Consider the following 27,329-nt stretch of genomic DNA (forward strand, 5'->3'; position numbering starts at 1 on the left):
CATCAGAAGAATTTAAACACACACACACACACACACACACACACACACACAAATATGGAAGAGGAAACTGAAATCAAGTAGAAACCTGGGTCTACACAGAAGAAGGAAGAACATTGGTGGTAGTAAACATGGCAGGAAAAAAAACCTTATGAGATAGCAAATATTTATGACAGTTTAGACTCCTTTCATCAGCCATTGATGACCTTATTTGGCCATGGATTCAAAGGTAAAGGTTGTGTCTGGTCATCAGTTATCAATGGCTTCTGAACTCAATGAACTCTGAACTTTCTGGCCTTGTGTGCTTTCTCCTGCATCTTTGCAATAGAGCAAGCGTACATTGGTTCTGGGCATCTTCTGTCTTTGGAGCCCCCTGTTCACTCTCAGCTCTGATCCTTGTAACCACTCAGTCAGCAGGGAAGGTTGATGTGGCAAAGAGGATTCAGATAATGATATCCTTCCACCCCCCTGGATTCTATCCTAAGTGTGTTAATCTACCCCATCTTTCCCCCTTGTTTCTGGCTAGAGGTTTTAAATTGACTCAATATATCATGTGATTCATGCATCTTAACTTGGCTGGTGAGTCTTTGTGTGTCTGGTCAATGAGGCTACTGTAACACCACAGTATTTTCCACTGCAATATACTAAGAGGTTTATTTGAGGGGGAATATTTCCCCCTGTATTAATTTATATTGCCTGTGACCCACTGAGCATTATTTTTTTTTGGTCAAAGTAGTCAGCTTCTTTCCAAAGATATTCTATGTGCTTTGTCAGATGAACTCCTTACTAGGAAATTTTTTTTCTGTAATGAACTGCATTTTCATGGGCTATACGTAGATCATTGGTCTTAAGAACAGAATTCTGGGTTCAAATCTTACCCTGTTCTCTTGCTTCAATTACCAGGTTCTCCAAAAGTCATTATCTGGAAATCTATTAGAAATCTAGATTTCTCAGATATGGAGATGTATGGAGTGGGAATCAAAATTCCCTTTCTTGTCAAGTTGTTGTAATGATTAAACGGCTTCACACTTTTCTAGTGCCTGGTATGAAGCTTAACACATAATAAGTAACCAACAAATACGTTCACTCTATTTTTCTTCTTTCCTTTCCCCCTGCCTTTGCAACATTTCTGCTGAGCAGCTATCCTCACCCTTTCATTTCAGCTCCAGAAATGGGGCATAGCAATCCCTGCCTGCATGCCATCTGCATCACCTTCTGTCTCCAGTTAGCTTCCTCCTCCACTCTGAGACACTTCCATTTGGGGGCTCCACCCTCTACAGCCTCTTCCCAGGCTGGAAGCTGTTTTTGTGGTCCACACACTTGTTTATGAAGAGCGCTGAGAAAATGCCAGGGCCCACACTTTCTGTTCTTCAGGGCTTCAATATCATTGTCTTCTCCCTCTACTACCGAACCAGTTACATCTTTCCTAAGGCAGGAATCAAAGGTCTGCCACAGGCCTAGGCCAGAGGAACAACTGTAGAAAAATACATAATAGTTCAAGACCCTGCAGTCAGCTATTTTAGCATCGCTGGGAGATGATTTTCTCAGAGACTCTCTAAAACTTTGGGTGCCTTGGCCACTCCCACTCAATTTCCATGCTGAGAAAATTACTACCTTGTTTCTACTGAGAAGAAAACTTTATCAGAGATAGTGTTGTAATCCTATCCAAAGAGAAGAAATGGCTTTCAGAAGGTAAGGGCCGTCTTGTGATTCGGTGAACCCAAACTCAATTTCACGAAGGCTCCCCCATTTCCTAGTTGGGTTTGTCACTGCTAGTATGTCCTTTCTCTTCCCTGGATCTAGACCCAGTCTTGCTCTACCAGACAGATAACTGCCTCCTGTTTTTGAACTTGTTACTCTAGTTCAATGAGGGAAAGAACTCACTTGAATTGATATTTATGTTGAAGTCCTTCACCTCTATCATTGTACTCACATACTGTTTGTGTTTTATGGGATATTCATCCTTTCTAAGGCAAGCAGACTTATAGTGTGTGAGTGTAAAAATGAGAGATAAATACACTGGAGAAGAAGAAGAAAGGAGAAGAGGAGGAGAAGACAAAATAGAAAATACATATGGAGGGAAACAATTTCCTTGGCCAATAAGAAAAGCATATTATCAAATTCCTTGGGCATTTTTGTAAATTCCCAGGTTCCTTCTGGAAATTTAGCCCCCCTAAGGCAGTAATTGCACACACAACTAGAAAGCCATTTCCTTACTGTTCATTTTCATACATTCACTGGACTAGTCACCAGAGCTTCTCAACTCAAAGCAAAAGGTACCAGATCCTCCAGACTTGGCCAATCCATGTTTGTGTATTAGAGCCCCTTGTCCAATTCAATTCAGTTAGAGCCCCTTGGACACAAACACACACATGCATGTGCACACACACACACACACACACACACACACATACATTTTTCTACATGGAAAATGACATGTTCTCCAAATTACCCGGTTTCAGATTAAAAATTTGAATACAACTTGAAGCATAAAAATTGACATAGCCTCAACTCTCTAAATGCGCTCCTGGCTATATTAATTTATACTGAGGCCAGGAAAATCAAAGAATAAATAATAAAAGAAGTCTGTAAAACCTGAGCTTCATACTTGTAACTTGTTGGGAATAAAGTGGTCTTACTTTTTTTAACCTGAGTCTTCCTTCCAGGTTAACTGTGCAATACCTTTGACAATCAGTTCTCAGATTAGGGAACATATAAACTGAATAACTGAATTTTTCACTCTTTTAATCTTTTTCTTTCTTTTCGAAGTGTTTCTTTTCAAAAACTGCATTTGTAAGCCACATTTCTAGATGGACTAAGCTGCCTCTAGAGTAGGAGTTAGATGAGCAAGGAATCCATTCAGATGTAAAGAGGTCTTCAGGAGATCTTCAAGTTAGTATACTGGTGATACAGTGAGGTGGACAATGGGCCTAAATAGAAAGGAAGTTACAGGAACTACATCCTCCCCACAGTTCTTATACACCTATCCTGCTCTCTCTGTCCTTCCTTTCCTGAGCAGAGAGGAGGCAGGATCATTGTATGGAAACAAAGATGAGGCAAGCAGGGGACCTCCCACAATTGTCTCTACCTACTCTGATGGAAACATAGGATCTTGGGATTTGAAAGCCACAATGCATAAACTGGTTGTAGAATCAGTTCATTGTTTTGGCAACTAAATCACTTGAAGTCTCACCACCCATTTCAGGGAACCAACTCCAGACCATCCTGGCAATAGTGACATGGTTATCAATCTCATCCCATTAGAATTGGTATCTGTATTTATTTTTTCAGTAGGCAGTTTTAGTAGGAAGTTTTAAAACTGTTAAAAATTGGTACTCATGATTTTTTTAAGGTGAGGACAGAACATCATTGGAAAGATGGGATTAAAGGGTGAAACTTGTTCTGTGAGAGCCTCGTTTGTTTGACAGCCATGCTAGAAGCCAACTGCATCTAGCTGCCTTTCCTTTCTTTTCCCTGAGGAAAGTGCAGGTAAAGAATAAAGGTTGATAAAGGGAGGTCAATAAAGGGATGCCTGAGAATCACAAGAATTCATTGTTCTAGTTTGTATTATAAGAAGAAAAATGCTAAGAGAGAGAGAACATCTTATACTTGTAAAGCTAAAATAGGACGGAGATTCTTTCTTAATCTCTGAATAAACTCCATTTCCCCACTTTGTACACCTAGAGAAGCTTTCTCTCAGCTTCCAGCAAGTGGAGGACAAGTGGAGAGAGAGGACTATAGACTGGCAACTACGATGAAGGACAATGAAGGGTTTTAAGAGAAAACCGTTGTAAGACAAATGAAAAACTGCAATAAAACTGCAAAAAGTACTTATTTGAATAAGATAATTCAAATATCAAAACATGCATGGCTCAGGGATTTCCTTTTTTTTTTCTTTAAAGAAAGTTCATTTTAAAAAATGTCCTTGATATTTGAATAGAATCCTCAAAGCAAAAACAGGCTCCATGGCAGAATCTGGAGAATCGCGTGAAACAAGAGCCTTCTGGCTACTGGGAGGTATTTGATGGAAAGATTAAAAATGTAAGTCTTTATAAGGTACTGATTTTTTCAGAGTGGCTAAAATTAACAACTCGGGAAACAATAGGTCTTGGCAAGGATGCGGAGAAAAGGGAACCCTCTTGCACCATTGGTGGGAATGCAAACTGGTGCAGCCACTCTGGAAAACAGTGTGGAGGTTCCTCAAAAAATTAAAAATAGAGCTACCCTATGACCCAGCAATTGCACTACTAGGTATTTATCCAAAGGATATAGGAGTGCTGATTCAAAGAAGCACATGGCCCCCAATGTTTATAGCAACACTGTCAACAATAGCCAAATTGTGGAAAGAGCCCAAATATACATCAACTGATGAATGGATAAAGAAGATGTGGTACATATACAATGGAATACTACTCGGTTATGAAAAAGAATGAAATCTTATCATTTGCAACAATGTGGGCAGAACTGGAGGATATTATGTTAAGTGAGTAAATCAGTCAGAAAAGGACATATATATGTTTTCACTCATACGTAGAATTTGATCATAGGCAAAGGGAAGGAAAAATAAGATAAAAACAGAGAGGGAAGCAACCCATAAAGGCTCTTAAATACAGAGAAACTGAGGTTTGATAGGGGTGGGGGTGGGGAGAATGGGCAACAGGCATTAAGGAGGGCGCTTGTTAGGATGTGCACTGTTATATGTAAGAGATGAGTCACTGGATTCTACTGACGCCAAGAATACACTGTATGTTTGCTAACTTGTGAATTAATTTTTTTAAAAAGTACTGATTTTTTTTATTTAGTATGTTTCTATCTTACTTTTTAACACAAATTAAAGTACTATTATGCCTTTTCTTTTCTTTGAGATAACTGACAATTTTTAACACTTTTAGCTTGCATTTAAGCATATTTTATTTTAAAGTTTTCTTTATACGAGCATTAGAAGTTTTTAAGAGTTTAAACCTTTTAAAGGTGTTCGTTCTTACAAACAATATTGATGAGAAAAGTAATGCTCCTAAAATACAGTTAATCTCGGACTTCCTTTGAGGGCTTGGGAGAAAAACATAATTTTGTAAAACACTTAACAAATTTTATTATTTCTAGCCACATTTTGGGCCTTATACAGCTGGTAGTGTCTATTCCATTTCATTTCAAAAGAGTTTTGATTTGGAATCCAAGACCCATTTCCAGAGGAAAAGGTATCATTTTGAGTGACTTTTCTGTACCACACCACACATCTCTTCCCATGACTTTCATCTTATACTTTCCTGGGTGACTTCTGTCTATGGAGAACCACGTCCTGGTAATTCTGATTACTCAGAGTCTCAAATGGCCTTCTTCTAAGAAAATATAACCTTCTTCAAATTGAAAAGAAAACCAAATTCAAGCTTCCAAATTCTATTATGATAATTTATTTTAAAAATAAAACATTTTATTCTTTTTCTTTTAATGAGAAAAAAAATTTTTAAAGTGCTTAACTAGAAGCAAGACAATTAATTATAGCCATTTAAAAACAATAAACTGGTTATCTATAACCAACAGATATGTCAGCTACGCTTGTGTGGGGGGGGGGGTAGATTTTCATTTTTTAACCTAATTCTGATTTCCAAATTGTTTTTAACATGTTTGTATTATTTTTATAATAAAAACACCCATAAATATTTCAAATAAACATTAACTGAATGAGTTAACTCTTAAGTTTCCTCAAGTGTTTGCTATAATTTTTTATTCATAATTTGGATGCAGTAAAGTATGCCAATTTGTATTCACAGGTGTGAAATTCCCTAAACGTCTTTCAGGTATCCTATTCTTCAACTTAGCTAAGACTTTTAAGAGTTAAAAATGGCATTTTACATAAACAGGAACATTAGCTTCTTAACATCGTTGATGAAAAGGAGATCTGTGCTCAGAAGAAAATACCCAGTGGCACCAGAAAAGGAAGCAGGTGTGGATACCAGAAGTGACTGTAGTTTCCATAGGAAACTTGTCCTCCCAAGGACGCAGGCTGGATGGGTTGTTATAAGTCATCCTAGTTGCCACCTGACCTTCTATCATTGTTGAAAATATCCAAAGCAGGTCAAGCATTTTTTCCATTCCCCCCAGTGGTCTCCTCTATGGGGAGGAATACAACCCGTTATTCATGAAGTTACATGATCCATGGCTACGGTCTTCTCTAGAGACCAGGAGAGAGCCTGCCATTAGTAGATACTCTATAAATACATGTTGGATGAATATGATATTGATGAAATGTAGTATTTCATTTACCGGTTTTGTGTGTGTGTGTGTGTGTGTGTGTGTGTGTGTGTGTGTGTTCTGTCATGTTTATGTGTTTTGTTTTGTTATCTATTTGTGCTCATTACAAAAATTAACTTTCTTAGGGGCAAGAACATGATCTTTTTGGCATCTAGTACAGTATTGGTACCCAATTAATTTTAAGGAAGGTCCAAAGTTTTAAGTTCCAGGATAACACTGTGGAAATAAGCAGGTTAGTATAATGGTTAGATGTTTAGTATAATGGCTAGGGACCCAGACTGTCTGGTTTCAAATCCCAGCTCCATCCTTAGGAGCTGTGTGACCTTTGGGCAGGTAACTTAAATTCTCTTTTAAAGTAGAGATGGTAACAGCACCTACCTCATGTGGTAGTTGCAAGAATTAAATGAGTGAAAACACCAAAAATGCTTAGAAGAAATCAAGCAATAGTAAGTATAACATTCAGCCTACATTTGAAGTCTTCTAATACTAACCTTTAGGTTTTTTTAGTTAGTTTACTCTTAGAAAAACACGACTTCCTGTTTCTAAGGAGGGAAAAAGCCTTTTAAAAGTTATAAAAAGACTCAAAGTCTCCTCGGACATCAAATAGCTCTTACAAAACAACATTTTGATGAGTTAAGTGTAAAGGAATCAAAAACATACGGATTAAATTTCCTTTATAATACACATGGGCTTAAAATGAAGAGAAAAGTGCTTAGCAAAACACACTTTGGGTTTGCCAAACCCAAAACATTGAAAAACACTTCAAGACATTCTGCAGGCCCGCGACAGAACCAGGTCTTTCCCATCCACAATTAAAATCCTCACTCATCTGGATTCTGAGGTTCAAACTGGGCCACAGCTTGTCATCTTTTGATCCCTCTCCTCAAAGGGTAACCTTCCCCGGATTTATGAGGAAGTATACTGCACCTTGGAGCAGTACATAAGCAGTTTATAAATTAGAAGGCAACAAATAGATTGTCATCTGCATATGATTTTCAGCTTAATATTTTATTGAAGATCTACACTATGCACGTGAATGCAGTAATATGTGTTGCAGATACTGAAACTAAGATGTTAACAAACATGATAGGTTGCCATTATATTGTTCTGTTTGCAACATAACCGTGAGAAAGAGGCAACTTGGACATTTGAAAGTATTATTCAAGATTGAATAATATTCTAAAAATTGTTTTCTGTATAAAAATATGCTTTTCTAAAATGATTTTGAATTTGAGAGTCTTGATACTATTCTGTCTACATGTTACAAGGATTGGAAAACATCTAATTGCCTGACCTGGACACTCTTTCTCCCATGTATTAAGCCTATGAAGTGTTCTATAGCTGTAATTTATAAAAACAAAGAAGCTTCAGGTTTTAGATTTCTTATGAAATAATTAATTATCTACACTGAACTGTTTACAGGCTTTCATAGAGGAGCAAAGAAAATCAACCTGCAAAACTAACAGATACTCCAGAAAAGCAGACAGGAATCAAAAACCAATGTTAACGTTAATGACCGGTTCACATCTAAAGAAGCAGTTTTTTGATAACACAGGCAGATAAAATGAACTATTATTTTTTCCTGCTAAGCCCTGCTATGTTTGATTACTTCCTATAGCAACCTGGCTCCAATACCATAAAACTGAATGCATCAGTTAGTAAGTTTCTCTGTAAATAAAATACTAGGGTAAAACAGAAAAGAATATAATGTTTCTGAATATATCTTAAATTGAGACCCTCAGTGGCAAAACTAACTTAAAACATTTTTCTCTATTTTGGAGTGTATTACTTTTAAATTGTTTCTATTTTTTTTCTTAAAACGATATTAGCCTTCAATGTATTTTTCCCTGTTTAAGAGCAATGGGATGACCCCTTCCTTTCAGGACTGTCAGATTCCCTTTGAGTAGAAAGTTCGCCACTAAAGAACAATCTTAAGAACAAAATGTTGATCTGATATGCACTTGTGTCATCTCATTTTTAGAACAGATTAAAAATTTGATGAATATAGACAGTAGTTTACATTTCATTAATTTTGTAGAAATGTCACAGAAGAACTCAGTGCAGGACCTTTTATAATCGCCACCAGTCCCCAACCACAGGTGGAGTTTGCCTAGGAACCTTCCTTTTGATGAATTCTTAGTGAGATTTTCTGCAGACAGGTTATCTTGGCTTACAAAGAGACTGATAGGTTCTTGATCAGTCATGGAAAGTGTTTCAGTTATAGAATAAAAATTACCACTTTGAAAGTAATTTTTTTAACTTTTTTTCTTTTTCTTTTCTGCACTTTCTTTTCATTTTGACTTCTCATGATAAAAGGGATAACCTATCTCTGATTTTTGCCACAGTAAAGTTTGTCACAATTTTCAAACATTTCAGTGTTCAGATAGGAAGACCAGTCATTAGTGAAAACCCTGCATTATAGATTATTTTCAAGAAAATGCACTTGAATGAATTTAAATTTTTTAAGTGATTCAAAATAACCTTCTAAAGTTACCTATACTTTAGCAATTGGTTTGACTGTGTTTATGATTATTCATACATAAGTGAGATTTTCTGGAATAATTAATAACAAATAATGCATAATAAATAATAATGCAACTGTTCTTTAATACTATAAACATTTCCCAGAAATCTTTTTTTAAGTTTGTTTATTTATTTTGAGAGAGACAGAGACAGTGCAAGTAGGGGGATGGCAGAGAGAGAGGGACAGAAAGAATCCCAAGCAGGCTCTGCGCTGCCAGCACAGAGCCTGAAGCGGGGCTCAAACTCATGAAACCGTGAGATCATGACCTGAGCCCAAACCAAGAGTCGGGCCCTCAACCGACTGAGCCACCAGGCTCCCCTCCCAGAAATCTTGATTAGGACACCTAAGAAAGAGTTAATTAAGGAAGAAATACAGCCCAGCCACTATGTAAACCATCAAAAGCATCACATAAATGAAAATCAAATGAATGAAGCTTTAATACAATTAACATACATTATATAAAGGAAATGACTACAAGTGCTCACTACTTGACCTGTTTCATATTTCATGAACTGAGTTGACTTAAAATCAATAGCTGTAAGAATATCTGTAGTCTCTGATTACTTATTGTCACTTAGGTAGGCAAGTATAATGGCTATTTGATCATGTAGAGATATTTGAAAAGCATAATAGCACTCATCAAAATAAAATCTATAGGTTTACTGTGTCTGTGGACAAAGACTCTAATTAACCTCCCTTTTCTTGTAGAAGCTGGTGAAAAGGACTCTAAGTTCATCAAGCATATACTAAAGACCCCATTGCTGCTGGCCACTGAGGAATCTAAGACAAATAAGATGTCACAGTTTAATTATAGGTTATTTACTTATTTATTTTTAAATTAAGACTTAAAGCCTGAAAAATTAGAGTCAGAGACCTAAGAGATCAATCTAATCCAACACTCCAGTTTTAAGTTCCAAAACAGTCAAAAGATTTGCCCCAATTCGGGGTCATTTGGTATGTTTAAAAACTTAGAAAAGAATGGTACATAATTTATGCTCTTTTGACATGTATGTAAAATCTAGTGAATTAGTTTATGTAGCCAATATTTATTGTTTTATTGCCTCATAGTTGTCTGTGCCATTCTTTGGTTCAAAATAGGTTTGTTTGCGCTTTCCTCTGGGCAAAATCTCTAAACATCGCATTTGGAACAGTGTTAATTAAATCAAGGCTATGTGCTAAATCTTGTTTGAATCAGTTAATTCGGTTATGTGCCAAGGTCTTAAGTCTGACCAAGCATCTCATAAATATGCCTGAGGTAATTTGGGCAAGCTATTACAGCTAAATCAAACAAAATCCATTAGCTTTGCCAGAAAAACTACTGAGCCTAAATATCCTATTGAAAATGAATCTGTAGGCAGAACAGGCCTTGCTGATAGCTAGGTGAAATTACTCACTGACCTTTCAAGAATCATTCAATTTTCTCTCTCTTTCTCTAATTATCTTCATATCAGCTTGCCTTGCAGGAGCAGCTGAAGTGACATCCATTCTCTGCTCATGTTCAGCTGAGTGTAACTATTTTGAAAAAGACATTGGTCACAGTGACTAGGAGACCCCATTGGTTGGCCTCTCCCTTCTGCGGAATCCCAGTTTTACTCAGATATTCATTATTCAGGGTCCAGTGTAAGCAATCTTGGGTTTCTAGGGACTATCTGAGTTGGAGAGGCCCAGGAAAAGGACTGGATTTCTTGCTAGTCTGGGTAGATGGGGGCTAAACAGTCATTCTAATTTCATCTAAAAATAAATATGATCTTATTTTATAAACCACATTGGTGAAGCAAAACATGTCAAGTATATTACTGTAATCATTTTTTGAAATTTGGAATACTGGGCATTTTTTCCCGAGAACAAAAAGTTATTTGGGCACAAAATATCTTCTTTTTAAGTCAGGTGTAGTTGCATAGGTGGAATAAATCTGGATGCATTATATACCTTTTATAAAAAGATTTGGTTAGTGATAAAGAACAAATTAAACTGGGCACTGCCGAATAAATAGCAACCATCTGTAAGAATATTAAAGACTTCTAGAATTTTAATGACTATCTTAAAAAACTAACCATACCTAGGTGCTCTCAGATAAAATCAAATTAAAGTAAGTCTAATTTACTCACAGTTATTGTTCTGTCAGTTCTATAGTTGTATGCACACAATATTCTTTATCACATACAGAAACATATAAATATTTGGTCAGCTTTCAAGAGATTTAAATTTTAAATCACTTCAATTAGCTTTTAGCAACCATATCCTACAACATGAAGATTAATAGTGACCTTAGATAAGAGTAGTTTCATGGAATGGGAGTATAAGCCTGGTTGGAATGTGTTCAAAATAAATGAAAGATGAAGAAGGCATGATCCTGAACTGATGAGTGTGAAAGCTTGGTAAAGTATCTTCAACCACAACCTTGGTACTCCTGCCCTTTTCTAATGTTTGGAGAAAAGAATATATTTGAATAGAATAGATGTATATTGATTGGATGTATGTATACATACATATACACACATGCACTTCCCCCCACACATCTTAAATGATCATGCATTGCTGTATCTCCTATGATTCACCAAGGGAGATAGTAACTTAAGTTTCTAAGTGATTCCCTCATAGACAGGTTCTAAAGACTTCAGTTAATGAACATATTTAAATGCTTCAAAATACAATTATATTAGTAAGATTGACTACATAAAGAATTAGATAAAATGAGTTTTATTGACTGAAATCTACCCCTAAGTACTTTAATATTTCCTCTAAAATTTGCCATGCATTCATTAATTTAGAAGACTGTGTTTTCAGATATTTTACTAAACTTACGCCCAACCTTTGTAAACACCTTTTGAAACACTTTTTTTTTTTAAGTTTACTTATTTTTGAGAGAGGGAGGGGGAGAGAGACAGAACATGAGTGGGGGAGGGACAGAGAGAGAGGGAGACACTTTCAATATCCTCATGATCCTATCTTTTAATCCAGCCACTGCTACACCAGCTGGTTCCACACAGGTTTTCACCAGATCCACAGTATGTTGGAATCAATGCATCGCATTGTCAACAGCAGATCTCTCTTCCTGTCCAAGGTTTCTCTGAACCTGGCTTATGGTGCCCAGGAGAATCCACTGTGTATTGACACATGCACAGCTCTGAAGTGGGGGGACCTGTCCTGAGAGACCACCCCTGCCCGGTAGGAAATGGGGAAGATATATAAAAAATACTTTGTTCTTCTATCACCCAGGTAGACAGTTCTGAGATGCGTTTCATAAAGCTCTGTGAAAGGGCTCAGCCTCAGTTAGTTGCCTTCAATGTAGCTATCTCCATAACACACTCTTATGTTGGTTTTCCCTCTTCCACTTTCCTATCCTTGTCTTGCACCCTTACTCCCTGGGATCACTTTCAAATAAACTACGTGCATAGCCAGACTCTGCCTGAGGTTCCTTCTTCAGATCACCATTTTTATTAATTGGACTATATTTAAAATTGTTTTTCAGTTTTTATTTAATCTCAATTGAAGCTGTAGTAATAATCAAATTGTAAGGGAATACATGAGGATGTTGGGAAACTGGTGCCAGTGTGGCCACAGAGGTTTTGGATCTTCTCAAATAACCAGATAAAACAGAGAATGCAAATAGATAGCAAAACCAAAAATCTCATGAACAACATTTCCCCAAAAACCCAGGCAAGGTATCTCCACGCACCCCAAAAGACATGCAGGGGAAGACAAACCACGAGTAGGCACAGAATATGAGTGCTACCACCATCTTTGTGGGAGAAACCAAAGGGAGGAAACAAAGCATTTGAAAAACCAGAGAAAAGGAGCAGCAGGTATTCACTGGAAAATAAAAATGTTTTCCATATACCAAAAAATAAAGCAGGCCGAGATGAGAAGACCAAAGTGGAAGGGATTTTGCCCACCCTATTAATATTGAATGCAATCTACTCCAATCTTATGAACTCTTAAGAGTGACCAGGCAGATCCTTCTCAGCACTGGGCTTCACAGTGAACAGAAAGTGCTAGGCATGGAACAAAATTGAGCAGAAGAGGAACAATAGACACAAAGGAGAGAAGATTTAGATACAGTGTGAGAGAGCAAAAGAGCCAAGAAACCTCAGAGAGCAAGCCACTGTATTTTTTAATACTTCATGAAAACAATAAAAGAGGGTGCCCTTTATTGGGTTTTGTTTGTTTATTTATTTATTTTAAGACAGAGAGAGAGAGAGAGATCATGGGAGTGTGAGCGGGGTAGGGGCAGAGAGAGACTCCCCAGCAGGCTCCATGCTGTCAGAACCCAAGGCGATTTGGGGCTTGATCTCACAAACCATGAGATTATGACCTGAGCATCAAGACCCAGGCATTTAACCGAGGCCTTCTGAGGGTGCCCTTTAAATCTAGAAAATTTTATCTGAGGAATGCATAGGTGCTCAGTCGGTTAAGCATCTGACTTCGGCTCAGGTCATGATGTCTCAGCTCGTGAGTTCGAGCCCCGTGTAGGGCTCTCTGCTGACAGCTCAGAGTCTGGAGCCTGCTTCAGATTCTGTGTCTCCTTTCCTTTCTGCCTTCCCCTGCTCACGCTCTGTCTGTCTGTCTCTCTCAAAAAATAAACACACACAAAAGAAAGAAAGAAAGAAAGAAAGAAAGAAAGAAAGAAAGAAAGAAAAAGAAAGAAAGAAGAAAATCTATCTGAACCAAGCCACCTCCAGAGGTTTTGGAAAACTGAATTCACATTAAAAAAAAAAAAAAAAGCAACAGGAAACTATGAAGGTCAAATCCCTTAGAAACCATGAAGGTTACTATAAGAAAAAAGAGAAAAAGAGGTAGAATCACAGTCCCATAAATAATTACAGTATTCTATAAACATGCTCGAAAAACAGGTCAGTATATAATGTAGCATTTCCAAATACGCAAAAAGGCATTAAGGAAATGATGACACAAGATGTGCAAAACCAACATAAATCAGATTAAGAAAATTCATATATGAGGTGACAGATTTAAAGAAAAAATTGAAAATAAAAGAAACATATCATTTTAGAAATGAAGACAAGAGCCAAAGGATCACAAATATAAATAAACACAACAAAAAAAGTGCCTAAAGAGATATAAGTGAAGAGAATGAAGCTTTTGAAAATCAGAAGTAAATGGAAAGGGAAAGGGGAAGAATGGGTAGAGAGTTTCAGTTTGGGACCATGCAAGCATTCGAGAGATGGTGGTGATGGTTGCACAACACTGTGAATGTAGTTAATGCTACTGAATTGCACACCTTAGACTGGTTAGATAGTATATTGAATGCAATGTATATTTTACCCCAATTTTAAAAAGCAGATTAAGAATGAGATTAAAAAGGGAAAGGGAAAAAAGATATGAATAAATATTGTCGGTAGTCAAAAAGTTTCTGCTAAAGAGAAAAACAAAACAAGAAAATGAATAAACACGAACAGTATAATTCAGGAAAACTTACCTAAAATTAAAACAAAATGAAATTACATATTGGAACACAGGTACTTGAGAATATTGACTCAGAAAAACCAATATCTGCACATAATTTAGTGAAACTAATGGACTTTAGAAAACAGGAAAAAATACTTTTTTGCATCTATGTAAAAATAGCAGAGGATTTATAAGGAAAAAATAGATTATCATTAGAATTTTTGACAGCAGCACATTATACTAGGAAAAAAAAATGAAGTAACACATTGAAGACACTCGAGGGAAGAGAAGAGAATGAGAGTGTATAAAGGCCATAGACAAACTGTTGTCAACATGTAGGAACTCAAGGAATATTATTCCCATGGATCTTTCTTTGGAATCTATGAGAGAATGAGCTTCAGACATCTAAAACGACGAGGACATTGACATATGTCAGAGGGGGGTATGAGCATTTAATACACCATTACCTATAGAACTAAGATTTAATGAGAAAGGTATCCTAGAATATAAATGACATATGACCTGATAATATAGATACAACATAATTACCTTTAAAAAAAAAGGTAGGGGAAGAATAGAGACTACATACTGCAATAAATCTAAATGGCTTTACATTATCATAATAGAGACCTTAATATAAATTTTGTTATTCTGAAACTATCCCCTGTGTAACATGGGATAAAGGAACTGAGTACTATCGAATTCTATCATCTCCTCAATCTTTGATAATCAAGATTTTCAGTGTAGACAGAAGAAAATACAGATATAATACAGGAAAGGTAAAGTACAAACCCTGTAGCCCTATATTTGAATTGGAAATATTAGAATGAATTCTCTGAAAGAGCCTAGAAATGATGATAAGCCAGTGAATGATCCTAGAGCTAAGATTGTGGTTTTTATGTATCATTTCCTCTTAAAAGACATTGGGGCTTCTTGGAGAAATGGCCAATTACAGGTCAGAAGCATATATAAGATGACCTAAAATATCTTGACATACCAAAGAGCAAAAGAAGACCATTCTATAATATCAGAAGACTTTAGAGCTAACTTGAAAGAAGCTCCCACCGGCCAAATACAGGACAATGAATATCAAGAAGGGTAAAAATGATAATCAGTTAAAACCCATCAAAAATATTTATATTTTGTAACAATATTTACAAAAACTAGTTGGTCATCTCCTGAGAATAACAGATAACTTCTCCATTATCTAAAAATTGAGTAAATAAAAGAAAACAATCAAACATTTATACTGCCGCTCCTTTATGAACTGTATGTACCATTGGGTAGCCAAATAGTAGATGAAGAAAGCATTTTCTTACAAAATTATGCCAACCAGTAAATGAAAAAGAAGTAATAGAATTAAATATTACCTTTTTGTAACCCCAATAAAATAATATATCTACGCTTTGAACATCCACTGCTATAAAGATTAAAAAAGAGCAAATAGCAGACGTTATGTGTCTCCTGATGAAAACCATCATATTGCCAAAGGAATTGAACCTGAGTCTCAATAAGTATTTGGATCCAGCTGCCAGTCTGCAAGAGTACAAAAGGACAGAGAAACACGTTGAACAGCGCCATGAATATGCATTCAGCAAAATTCAGATTGTTGACTCTGGAAAGGTGAGATGCTCTGGGTTCTTCACAGATATATTGTAAGAAATGGCTGAGAATCCTGTAGACTACTGTAGATTAAAAGAGGTGTAGAAGATGTATCAATTGTTTTAAGTGGGAAAGACTGTGCCATAGTGTTCAAAGTTGCTCACTTGAGTGTTAAAACCAAAGGAAAACGCAAGGGGGTCTTTACCACACATATCAGGATCCTCATTACTCGTAGAGGGAGGGGGGTGTTATGATTGGGATAGCTCCATGAAAGTTGTTCTGGAGAGGCTGCTGTTATTAGTCAGGGTTCTCTAGAGAAACAGAACAGGTAGGACATATAGATTATGGATATAGGCATAGGTGGTATAGATACACATGTACATATACATATGCATATGCATACACAGGCTCATGTGATGATGGAGGCTGAGAAGCTTCACCCATCTGCTTCCTGCAAGCTAGAGTACCCAGGAAAGCTGGTGGTATAATTCAGTCCAGTCGGAAGGATTGAAAACCAGAGGAGCAAATGGTGTAAATCCCAGTCTATGAGTTGGTGAAGATGAGATGTCTCAGCTCCTGTCTCAGCAGGAGAAAAGGCGGAATACTTCCTTCCTCCAGTTTTTGTTTTATTCAGGCCCTCAGTGGATTGGGTGATGCTCACCTACATAGAAGAGGGCGATCTACTTTACTGAGTCCATAGATTCAAATGTAACTATGTCTGGAAGCATCCTCACAGACACACCTCTTAGCAATGTTTAATCTGGGCATCCTGTGGCTGGTCAAGTTAACACATAAAATTAATCATCACAGCTAGTAATATTCTATTTCTTAACATGAGTGGAGATTTCAAGCTGTTTGTCTTATAATAATTTTCCAAGCTATACATTTTGTGTGTGTTTTTCTGTACCTGTTTTATTTTACAATAAAAGGAATAAAATAAATAAAATACAAGCATATCAATTATAATTTATATATCTACATGAAAGGTACATTTTGTAGGTAGGAATATTTTTTATATTGATCATGTGTAATGTTTCAACCTACTACACAGAGCCCAGGTTCTTAATATAATAGAAAAAATATTATTAATATTATAATATCTTCAAAAATATAAGCAGTGTCTTAAACATCTTTTATGTTAGCCCATGGACCTAGCATAATGGTAAGACTAGCTACCATTTTTTTTTATCTTTAGAATAGCTACCATTTACTGAGAGTTCACCATGTGGTAAGCACTGTACTAATTGCTTTACATGTATTATTTCATTTAATCCTCCTGCCACCTTAAACACAGTGATTGTAATTATCTTAAAGAATATTCCAGATAAGGTGGTTGAGGCTTATAGAGGTTAAGTCCCATATGTGAGGTACCCCAACTCTACATGAAACAGTTAGAATGAACCCTAGCAGTCTGACTATAGAGCAAGTTGTACCTCCAGAGCAGATGTTCCAAAAATACTTGCAGCATTGAAATTTTTTTATTGAAGTATAATTAACATACAGTGTGATATTAGTTTCAGGTGCAAAATATAATTATTCAACAATTCTACACATTACTCAGTGCCCATCACAATAAGTATACTCTCGATCCCCTTTATCTATTTCACCCCTCTCACCACCACCTCCTCTCTGGCAAATAACAGTTTTATTTTTTGAGTTCCACATATTAGTGAAATCATCTGATATTGGTCTTTCTCTGGTTAACTGATTCCACTTAGCATTGTACCCTCGAGATCTATCCATGTTATTGCAAATGACAAGATCCCATTTTTTATGGCTGAATAATATTCCATTATATATATATATATATACATATATATATAATATTTTTATCTGAAACTAGATTACTTTTTAACACCATACACAAAAGTAAACTAAAAATGGATTAAAGGCTGAATGAAACGTGAGATCTGAAACCATAAAACTCCTAGAAGAAAACATAGGCAGTAATTTCTTTGACATGGGCTATAGAAACACTTTTCTAGATATGTCTCCTGAGGCAAGAGAACCAAAAGCAATATTAAACTATTGGGGCTACACCAAAATAAAAGCTTTTACGCAGCAAAGGAAACCAATAAAACAAAAGAGCAATCTACTGAACAGGAGAAGATATTTGCAAGTGATAAATCCAGTAAAGGGTTAATATCCAAAATATATAAAGAAATTATGCAAGGCAACTTCCAAGGGAAAAAAAATCTGATTCAATGAAATTTTTCTAAAAAGTGAAATTCACTTTGCCTTCCTAATTTCCGTTCATTGCATCATTATAGATATCTAAAAAGTCAATTATAGTTGTGTTTGAGTTGAATATATTATACCAAATAACATAGATAATAAATAATAATGTAAATAGTACATTACATAAAATTAATGAGATACCATATATCAAGAACATATGACAATTTTCACAAAGTATATATAATCCCATGTAAAGTGAGCGTTTGGGCCGGTAGCTTAAAAACAAAAGGAAGAAAAGGGACCTATCGTCAGATTTATAATCCTTAGGAAAATCACTTAATCTCCCAGAGCTTGCTTCCTCATTAGCTTCCTTTAATTTCCCAGTGATTTTCTTAATCAACACTAAATGAACAAAGTGAGATGGACCCAAAGGGTACTTAGGAGAATCAATGATCATGTTGATCATACTCTCCACTTTTTAAAGTACTTAACATGTTAAAAATAAAATACTGTGGGTTTTGGCTACATTGCATATGCTACATTAGCGTCAGTATGAACCTTTGGTCCAAGTGATTTTCATAGTTTTAACTGTCTATTCAAGCAAATATAGGAAGTCAACATAATACAGAAAAAATGATGCAATTATTTTTATCAAATTATTAAACATAAAACTTTTATGTGGGAGCACCTTAAAAAGTCGTTCTACTCAAAACAGCATTTATATCACCCAGTTTAACTTTAGGTTTTCTAAGAACAATTCATATAGACTAGATAATTGGATAATGAACTTATCCAGAAGAATGATGACTCTAGAAATACCCTCATTTGTGGTTGTCTGAAGATAAGAAAAGTTAGTAGTATTATTGAAAAAGGTAACCCAAGGACCCATGAATGTAAATACCTGAACTAACCTCCTCAACTAATAGATAGCTGATGCATTATTGAGAGGGAGAGAGAGAAGGTAGTGGAAAAAAAATCCATTCAAGCAAGAGTCACAACCGGAATTATGAGTTAACATTGTGATATCTGGAGGTAGGATATATGAGTTAACATTGTGATATCGGTAGGATATATGATTTTAATAAAATTGTACATGAAACTCTACATTCCTGAACCTTGCTATTATAAGAACACTTTTACATTATGCAATTAAACTATGGAATCTACAATATCAAAGGGTCTCTTCACTTTACAATGAGGTTTATGGTTATGTTACATGTTTGCTATTGCAAATATTATTACTAACCTCATTAGAAACAAATTGCTTTCTGGGGCACCTGGGTGGCTCAGTCCGTTGAGCGTCTGACTTCAGCTCTGGTCATCATCTCATGGTTCGTGAACCTGAGCCCCATGTCGGGCTCTCTGCTGTCATTCTCTCTCTCTCTCTCTCTCGCTCTCTCTCTCAAAATAAACAAACAAACTTTAAAAATATATTTAAAAAAAGAACAAAATTGCTTTTTGTTGCCATCATTTGTATTGGATCATACCCAGCAATGTTCTGTGTGAATTTTTTTACTGTTGTTATTACCAGATTCTGTATCAGTTTAAAAATTCACTTACCGTCTAATTTTTTTTAATATTCATTTATTTTTGGGAGAGTGCAAGTGGGGGAGGGGCAAAGAGACGGGGACAGAGGATCTGAAGCAGGATCTGTGCTGACAGGATGACAGCAGAGAGCCCACGTGGGGCTTGAACTCACGAACCGCGAGATCATGACCTGGACTGACATTGGACACTCAACCAACTGAGCCACCCAGGTGCCCCACCCTCTAATATTAATTTACTACTCCATGACCCCTTTTTTTCTCTTTTTTTCTACTTGCCCTCCTTTCCTTCTATCATCCATTGAACAAATAATTATTGACTGTCTACAGTATAGCAAACACTATGCTAGACAACATAGTGTGATCCTGCCTTCATGTTGCTTGACAAGGGGACATAAACAAACACACAGGTAAATATCACCAAATGTGATATTTGCAAAACAGAAATAAACTCTGAATGGTTTGGGAACACAAGGAAGAAGCATTGGGCTCATTGGTAGGGGAAGTGGAGACTGACACGCTTGTTTCAACATTACCACCATCAACAGTGAGGGGAACTGTTCCAAAGCTGGTAGATAGAATCAAAAATTTTCCCATAGGATTGTCTGCAACCAGACCCACTTCCTTCCATAGCTCCAGCTCATTGCTCTCCTGAGCTGGTCTCCCCTATTTAAAGCACCACTTAAAAAATGTTGCCCTTAAAGGACTAAGATCAGGAAACTGACAGCTCACAAAGCAGTCTGCTGGCACCAGGGCTCCAAAGAACAGCCTCTAAAAGCAGAGGCTCCACTCGTTAGCCCAAACACAAGTTGTTATAATCCCTTTCTGCCTTCTGTGCTTATATAATACAGGCCTTCTTCGATTACAAGACACTTTGAAGATCTCACCTTCTCCCATTACTTGTCTTCTACATAAAATGCCCACAGATGTGAGTCTGTTAGAATGTGTGAGAACTGCACTTGATAATTTATAAACCAATACTTCCTAAGGTTTGAAATTCGTTAGGATTCAGTGGCATTGAAACAGGGCATGTTGCTGCAGGAGCACCCCCTACTGACCACAAGGAGAGATGTTGTAAAACTGGAGGTAGAAGCTGACACGTCTGGAAATAATACTTAACTCTTCCCATCTAGTCACAACTAGTTATTGAGTAGTATTCTGTGATACAAAAGGACTGAGATTATACACTCAAGTGGCCAAAGCAATCATCTTATTTTTTAAAAATTTTAAAAACTAATACATTTAATAAGTTGACCTCTCCTAGAAAAAGTCACAAAAGGGACATGTGGTTTGGCCAATTTCAAGCATTGTGGAGGTGTTTTATTTTCTTGTTTCTCCTCTAAATGTAGTCTACACCTAAGTAGACCATGTTCTTACACGGGAAGATTCAATAACATGAAATTTCCAATTGGTCAAGATACATCTATAAATTCAACATAATCTTAACCAGAACCTAAATGGGATTCCTTAACAGATATGATAAGTTGATTTTAAAGCTCATCTCTAAAAGAATAGACAAGAGGTTTTTTATTTGATATACAAAATATGAAAACACAATAGAAAGCTACGATAATTAAAACACTATGGTATTGGCAAAGTCAATGCACCAGAAACAAATCCAGGTATTTAGGGGGGAATTAGAATGAGGTAAAAGTACCTTGTAAATTAACTACAAGAGGATTCAATGAATGATGTTGAGACAATTGGATATATGCCTATCTTAAGAGATGCCCAAGAATATGTTACAGCTGGGTTAACAAACAAAGCAAAAGAAATAAAAACAATAGAAGAAAATGTAGGATGACATTTTTATAAAACTAAGAGAAAATAGACTTTCCTAAACCAAACATAAAGTGATCCATAGTTTCTAACTCTAAGAAATATGTATTATTTTGCACCTTACATAATATTTAACACGTACAGAGTATATTTCCTCTGCTCTGATCTCTTTAGCCTCACTCTTAACACCTATTTTGTTATTGTTATTGGTCAGGAGCTTTTTTTTTTGAGATGAGAAGATGAGGCAAATGGAAACGAATTAGTCTGGCTAATAAATGTGGGGCCATGGACATAGTTTCAGGAATTCAGAGACATTACTTATCCTTTCAAGCCCTTGGATTTCCTCAAACTAGTTCAAAACTCACATGTGAGCTGGAGTATCTAGGTATCTGGCACGTGCTTTGAATATTCTATTTTTCCCTGAATACTTATATCTCAGTCCAGAAAAACAACCACCAAAAAAGCAAGGAGCAGAGACAACATCCTCTCCATTTCTAGGGAAAGAACAGGTGAGAGGCAAAGAGCTTCAGCTGCCAGAAAACTCACTTTTAAAGCTAATGTGAAGAGGCACGTTAATGACCATACTAATCTGTGGAAGAAGGCCACTTAAAACGCCACTGTCTGAACCGGGTTAGGAATGTGTTGAAGAAGCCACTACCCGCAATTTAGCATTCCAGTAATTGCTCTGTAAAAAGACCCTTGAGCCACTGTGTGAAGGAAATGGTCTAGACAGCCCAGCACCAGGAATGTGCCATTGTGTGTGTAGCAGATTGAGTTTACACTCTATTCCTGATTCACAAAGGGGGTGAGTGTGCCAGTGGGCCGCAGGCCAGGATGTGGGTGGTTAAATAAGTGTTCTCAGAGGAAGCAATGTTCTTTTGGGATCTGCATCAGCACACCAGCTGATCAACAAATGCAACAGTTTTGAATGAAGTTAGACAAAAAGATAAATTGGACATGCTCTTTTCCAATGTGTAAAGAGTGGGTATCCACCAAGTTTCAAAATTTTTACAGACGGTTAAATTTCCAGGTGATTCTGAGTAAGTACCAATGTTTCTCTGCAAAATTCTATGCGGAAGACTTGTCTCTGCCAATTATACATGGGAGTTCTGTGACTATACCTACACTACTATATTTTCGAAACTACCTACGTGATTTGATTGCACTTGCATAACTACATTCACTTTCTACTCACATTCAGACCAGCAGATAAAATGGGGACAGGAAAAAATCTAGCTGTTTCTAGTGGACTGGCAATACATTAGAGAAAAAGAGCTTGCTGCCAGAAACAATTTTTTGTCTTCATTCATTGAGAAGAATCTTAAATCGTTTTTAATGTTTATTTTTTAAAGACAGAGACAGAGCATGAGTGGGGGAGGGGCAGAGAGAGAGACACACACACACATAGAATCCAAAGCAGGCTCCGAGCTGTCAGCACAGAGCCCGATGCAGGGCTTGAACCCACGAACCATGAGATCATGAAATGAGCTGAAGTTGGACATTTAACAGACTGAGCTACCCAGGCACCCCTCATTACAAAAGAATCTCAAACCCTACCTCCTTCATGAAGAATGTCGTTGCTTAATGAAAAAGAGTAACTACTCCCAGACCTCAACTTGTTCGAATTGATTTCCCAGGATTATCTATTTACTATTTCGCCTATTATTATTATAATATAATAATATAATATAATATAATATACTAATTTGCCTATTATTAACATAAATGCTTTTATATTCCAGGTGTTTAATCTCATAATATTGCAATATTCTCATATTGCATCCTGGGTTTTAAAGAAAAAAATAATGGGAAAAAAAGATTTACTTAAAAATTTCCCCACCATTTACTTTTTCCCAGCTTTGGCAGAAACAATACTACCATCATGAAATTCAATTATGCAAACTTCTTTTCCCTATCAGAACAAACACAGGATTTTTAAAAAGATCTTTATTCCAGTGAGATGCAGGGTCAGACATCTAACGTATAGAACTGCAAGAAATTATTTTATGTGACTATGCTTGTGGTAACATGTTACAGTCAACAGTAAACGGATCCAAGGTCCTACAGAAACCCCTCAGTCACAGAGCTAAACACACAGGCCAGGCTCAGGAGACAGAGAAGCTGATGGAAGACTGGGGGAGGCAGAGCAGTTACAGACCCAGCTACTGCTTCATGTCAAGGTGAGTCAGCAGATCAGCAATCACGTGTGTGTGTGCTACAAAATAGCTTCCTTTCCACTTCCAAATCTCTCAAGCATCTCCCCTGTGGCCTATGTCATACAAAGAAGAAGATCTCGGGAAATTTAGTTCAGCCTGGCAAAATGACATTTTAATTAAAAGCCATTTTATAGGTTTTCCGTGCCATCGACTTCACCGCTGATTTTTTTCTCCTTCCTTCCCCTTGAGAAAACGAGTATCAAACTGACTGATTTTAAGATTTTAATCTGAAAATGTTTAAATGTACCAGGATGTTTTCTTTAGAAATAACAAATGAGCAAAATAAAATATTCCCCATGACCCTAGGGTACCAGGCATAAATATTATGTTTCATATCCACATTTATTTGTTTCATGACTTGCAGGAGGCAAATTAGGTTCCTAATTGAGATCTGCACAGTTTCATAATGAACATTTTATGAAAAGGCACGCAAATTGTCACTATCATAAAAAAAATTTATTCAAAGATGCAATGCATCTGTATTTTGATGTGGGAAAATGAGTAAAGTTACAAAAGGCAGAAGGTGTATTTATGTTCTAGGCCCCCCTCCACTCTGGATTGGGTGGGCTTATAAAAAATCATCTTATTTATTTGATATTTAATTACCTCATCTGTAAAACAGGAATGAGCTCTTTAGCAACCTTCAATTCCAGGAAACTTGTAACTTTGAATTATCTATGATTTTCTAAAGTCCAGAAATGTAATAGGAACAATGGTTCCTATGAGGTGGTTGTCCTGAACAGATTTCCTGTTTGATATAATCAGACGCTACTCAGGCAGAAAACACCAGAAGAGTAACTGGATAGTTAGCAGCCATCAAGACCTGTTTTTTGTTTTTTGTTTTTTGTTTTTTAAGAACTTAACTGAGAAGAACAGTAAAATGCCTGGACATGCTAGGGTTATCATCTATTTGGGGAAATCCTAAGCCTTTGAAACACACGGCAAGGAAAAACTGACCTTACCTGAAAAATACCTTACCCTGAAAAATAATGTAGCTGTGTTAAAAGAACCACAGGCATGGAGTAAGTGAATGCTTTGAATCTCTATTGTTTTACAATGAGCCTTAGTGACCTCAATCAGGCTTGTGCTTTTCTGATCCACAACTCTGAAAAAGCAAATTTTGACTGTAAAATGTATTAAGATTTTAACTTATTTGCCATATGTGTTATCTGAAAGAGGGGGAAAAAAACCCTGCTGTGAAAACCTTTAAAAAAAGTTTGACCACATTAAAAGAGTAAGGCACAAAAGGACAAAAGGATAATGATTTTTTTCCCCCTAAACGCCTGGCCTGAACATAAGTCCTCCAAAAGTCCCCCTTACCAGATGGCTAACCCAGCAAGGGAAGACAGCCAACTTGATTTCAAATGTGAGAGTGATTTTTTATTTAAATGAAAGATAGAAACTGTCTCAATTTTATTATATCTAAGAGGGGAGCTCAAGTGTTCAGCATGTGGGTCTGATTTGAGTAAAAGTTTGTCTTTTTTTGAATGGAAATCATATGTAATCCCAGGCAGTGGCCTGAACCATTTGCTAATACTAATTGTTGTTGGTTGAAAGTGGAGTAGGAGATTGTTAAAGTCTTCCCTGGCAGAAACCTGATCTGTGGAAATGTACTTCACAGGAACTGTGATGAGGTTTGCAGCTGGCAGGGGAGTATGACAGTGCGGCCACATGCGTCTCCATCTTTCCTTTGGCAACCAAATCGAGACTCACATGAAACAACTCTGGGAGTTAGCTGATGGCCCAAAATGCAGATCTGGCATTCTTTTCCTCCCTACCCCCTTCTCAGCCGGTGATTTGACAACAAAAACTGAAGCGGGTGTATGTCCCATTTCTAAGAACATATATTTTCAAAAAATTATTATTTAATGATGTGGCTATTTTGAACTATGATTAATATAAGTACATTTAAGATATAACATTGGCAAGTTAGAAAACCACCAAGTAAGGCCAGATGTGTAAACTGACTTGATGTTTAAATTTAAAACACCAGCATCAGACTGAAAGGTCTGTTATTCTATGAGTCAAATCACAGAGAATTCATACACAAATTATGCTTACCTGTTATTCCCGGAACCTAGAAAGAATTGCTTTTTAAAGTTATCATTAACTAATCTATACATCATCAAGATAAGTGGATTTTGTTAAAAATATTGAATTATAGAATGAACTTTAGATTTTATGGTAGTCTTGACAACACTTGAGAATCCAGTTATGTTCTAGGAACTGTACTACAAATTGTGTTATGCTTTAAATTATTGTGAGATATGTAAAATTGTTGCTAAATTACTGTTATATTCTTTCCTGATTTAGCTTTGTTCACTAATAACTAGATATCCTACCCCCATCAATACTGTAGGAACTCTGTAGAACTCTGCCATTTCAGTTTTATTGGACATTACCACGACTACTTCCAGATCATGGAGAAAGGAATGAGCGAAGTTCATTAAGGGGAACTAGCACATAATATCAAGTAGATATTCAAAATGCACTTCAGAGAAGAAACACGTTCCCACTACCCAGGCACCTACTAGCATTCACTTAATGAGTATAAAAACCTGTGTATGGTCCTTTCACATTTGTTAGAGTTAATAATACTCTATTAATAATAATTAATAATAATACTCTAGCTTTTCAACCATTTACTATCACCATTTCACAGACAAGAAAACACAGTCCCAGGGATCCCGAGCAGACCTGGGGCTCAATACCCACCCCTTTCCAGACACCAACTCATCTGGTAACAAGAACAAGTGCAATTACAGATCCTACCTGGGGAAAGGTGTAGAGTAGCCCACCCCATGAAATAAACATAAAATAAAAACATAAAAATAAAAAGAACCCATGGCTTATCATTTATCAGGTATCTTATTATCTTTGGAATATCATAGAATAAAACCCTATCAGAATGCTGCCATTGGCCTATACAATAAAATTTTGTCCTGCTGCCTGGCAAAAGCTCTTCAATTCTAACCATTTAAGAGAAAACTATGTCTTTTACAAGTTAGTGTTCTTTTTTACAGCGTATTTTAAACAAATTATATTATGTAAATTTTATCTAGAAGTGTATTATTCTTTTTAAGCAATTTTATAAAAAGGCTTCTTGAGTTGGTTTTGGGTTTTTGTTTTGTTTGTTTATTTGTTTTTAAATCCTTAGGAGAGCCTGGAGTAGATAAGCAAAAGTAATGGTGTGCTATCCACAAGAATGGTGTCCTAGCTTCTAATCCCCTCCTAAGATAAAATTTTCCTCTAATGAGTCCTTCTAAATGTATGTTCCAGTTTCTTCAGCTGCAAAGCATGACTATTATCAGATATTTGCTATGATCTTCTCTTCCTTTCACTGATGCACATTTGAACCAATTTTACCCCCAGTCTATGGCCCTTCACCACCGCCCCCTACCCCCCCATCCTCCAGCCCTGCTAAGCTTAGCCTCTCTCCCAGAGCAGTGACACAGTTGAAGCCAGAACCCATGTCTTAGCCCCCAAGACCAAGCACGGTGTCTGGCCTGTGATTTAAATGATTAAATCTGAGCTGATTAACTAGAACTTGCTGTTTTCATATAGCAGGTAATCCTATCTAATAGACCAGCGCTTCCCAAACTGTGCTGTGAATTGGAGTCACCTAGGGAGCTTTAAAACATGCTGGTGCCTGGGTCCTACTTCCTGAGATTAATTGGTCTAGGATATGACCTGAGCATCAGAATGTTTTAAAGTTCCCCAGGTGATTCTACCAAGAAGCCAAGAGTGAGAGTCACTCCAATAGCCAAATGCTTCCCAAGTTGAGAAATGCCCCATGTTTGCAGGGCAACTGCAATGTCTTAGGTTATAACA

The 27,329-nt window shown here is 36.6% G+C and overlaps 1 long non-coding RNA gene across 1 annotated transcript; it reads left to right on the plus strand.

Annotated features, from left to right (window-relative positions):
• Positions 1–23,083: 23,083 nt before the first annotated feature.
• Positions 23,084–26,950, plus strand: LOC113598503 (uncharacterized). The gene is made up of 3 exons (XR_003419128.2): positions 23,084–23,462; positions 24,355–24,520; positions 25,120–26,950. It is a non-coding gene; the product is annotated as an uncharacterized LOC113598503 (long non-coding RNA).
• The last annotated feature ends 379 nt before the right edge of the window (positions 26,951–27,329 follow it).

The sequence above is a fragment of the Acinonyx jubatus genome, chromosome B2, assembly GCF_027475565.1.
Source record: "Acinonyx jubatus isolate Ajub_Pintada_27869175 chromosome B2, VMU_Ajub_asm_v1.0, whole genome shotgun sequence".
NCBI classification, from domain to species: domain Eukaryota; kingdom Metazoa; phylum Chordata; class Mammalia; order Carnivora; family Felidae; genus Acinonyx; species Acinonyx jubatus.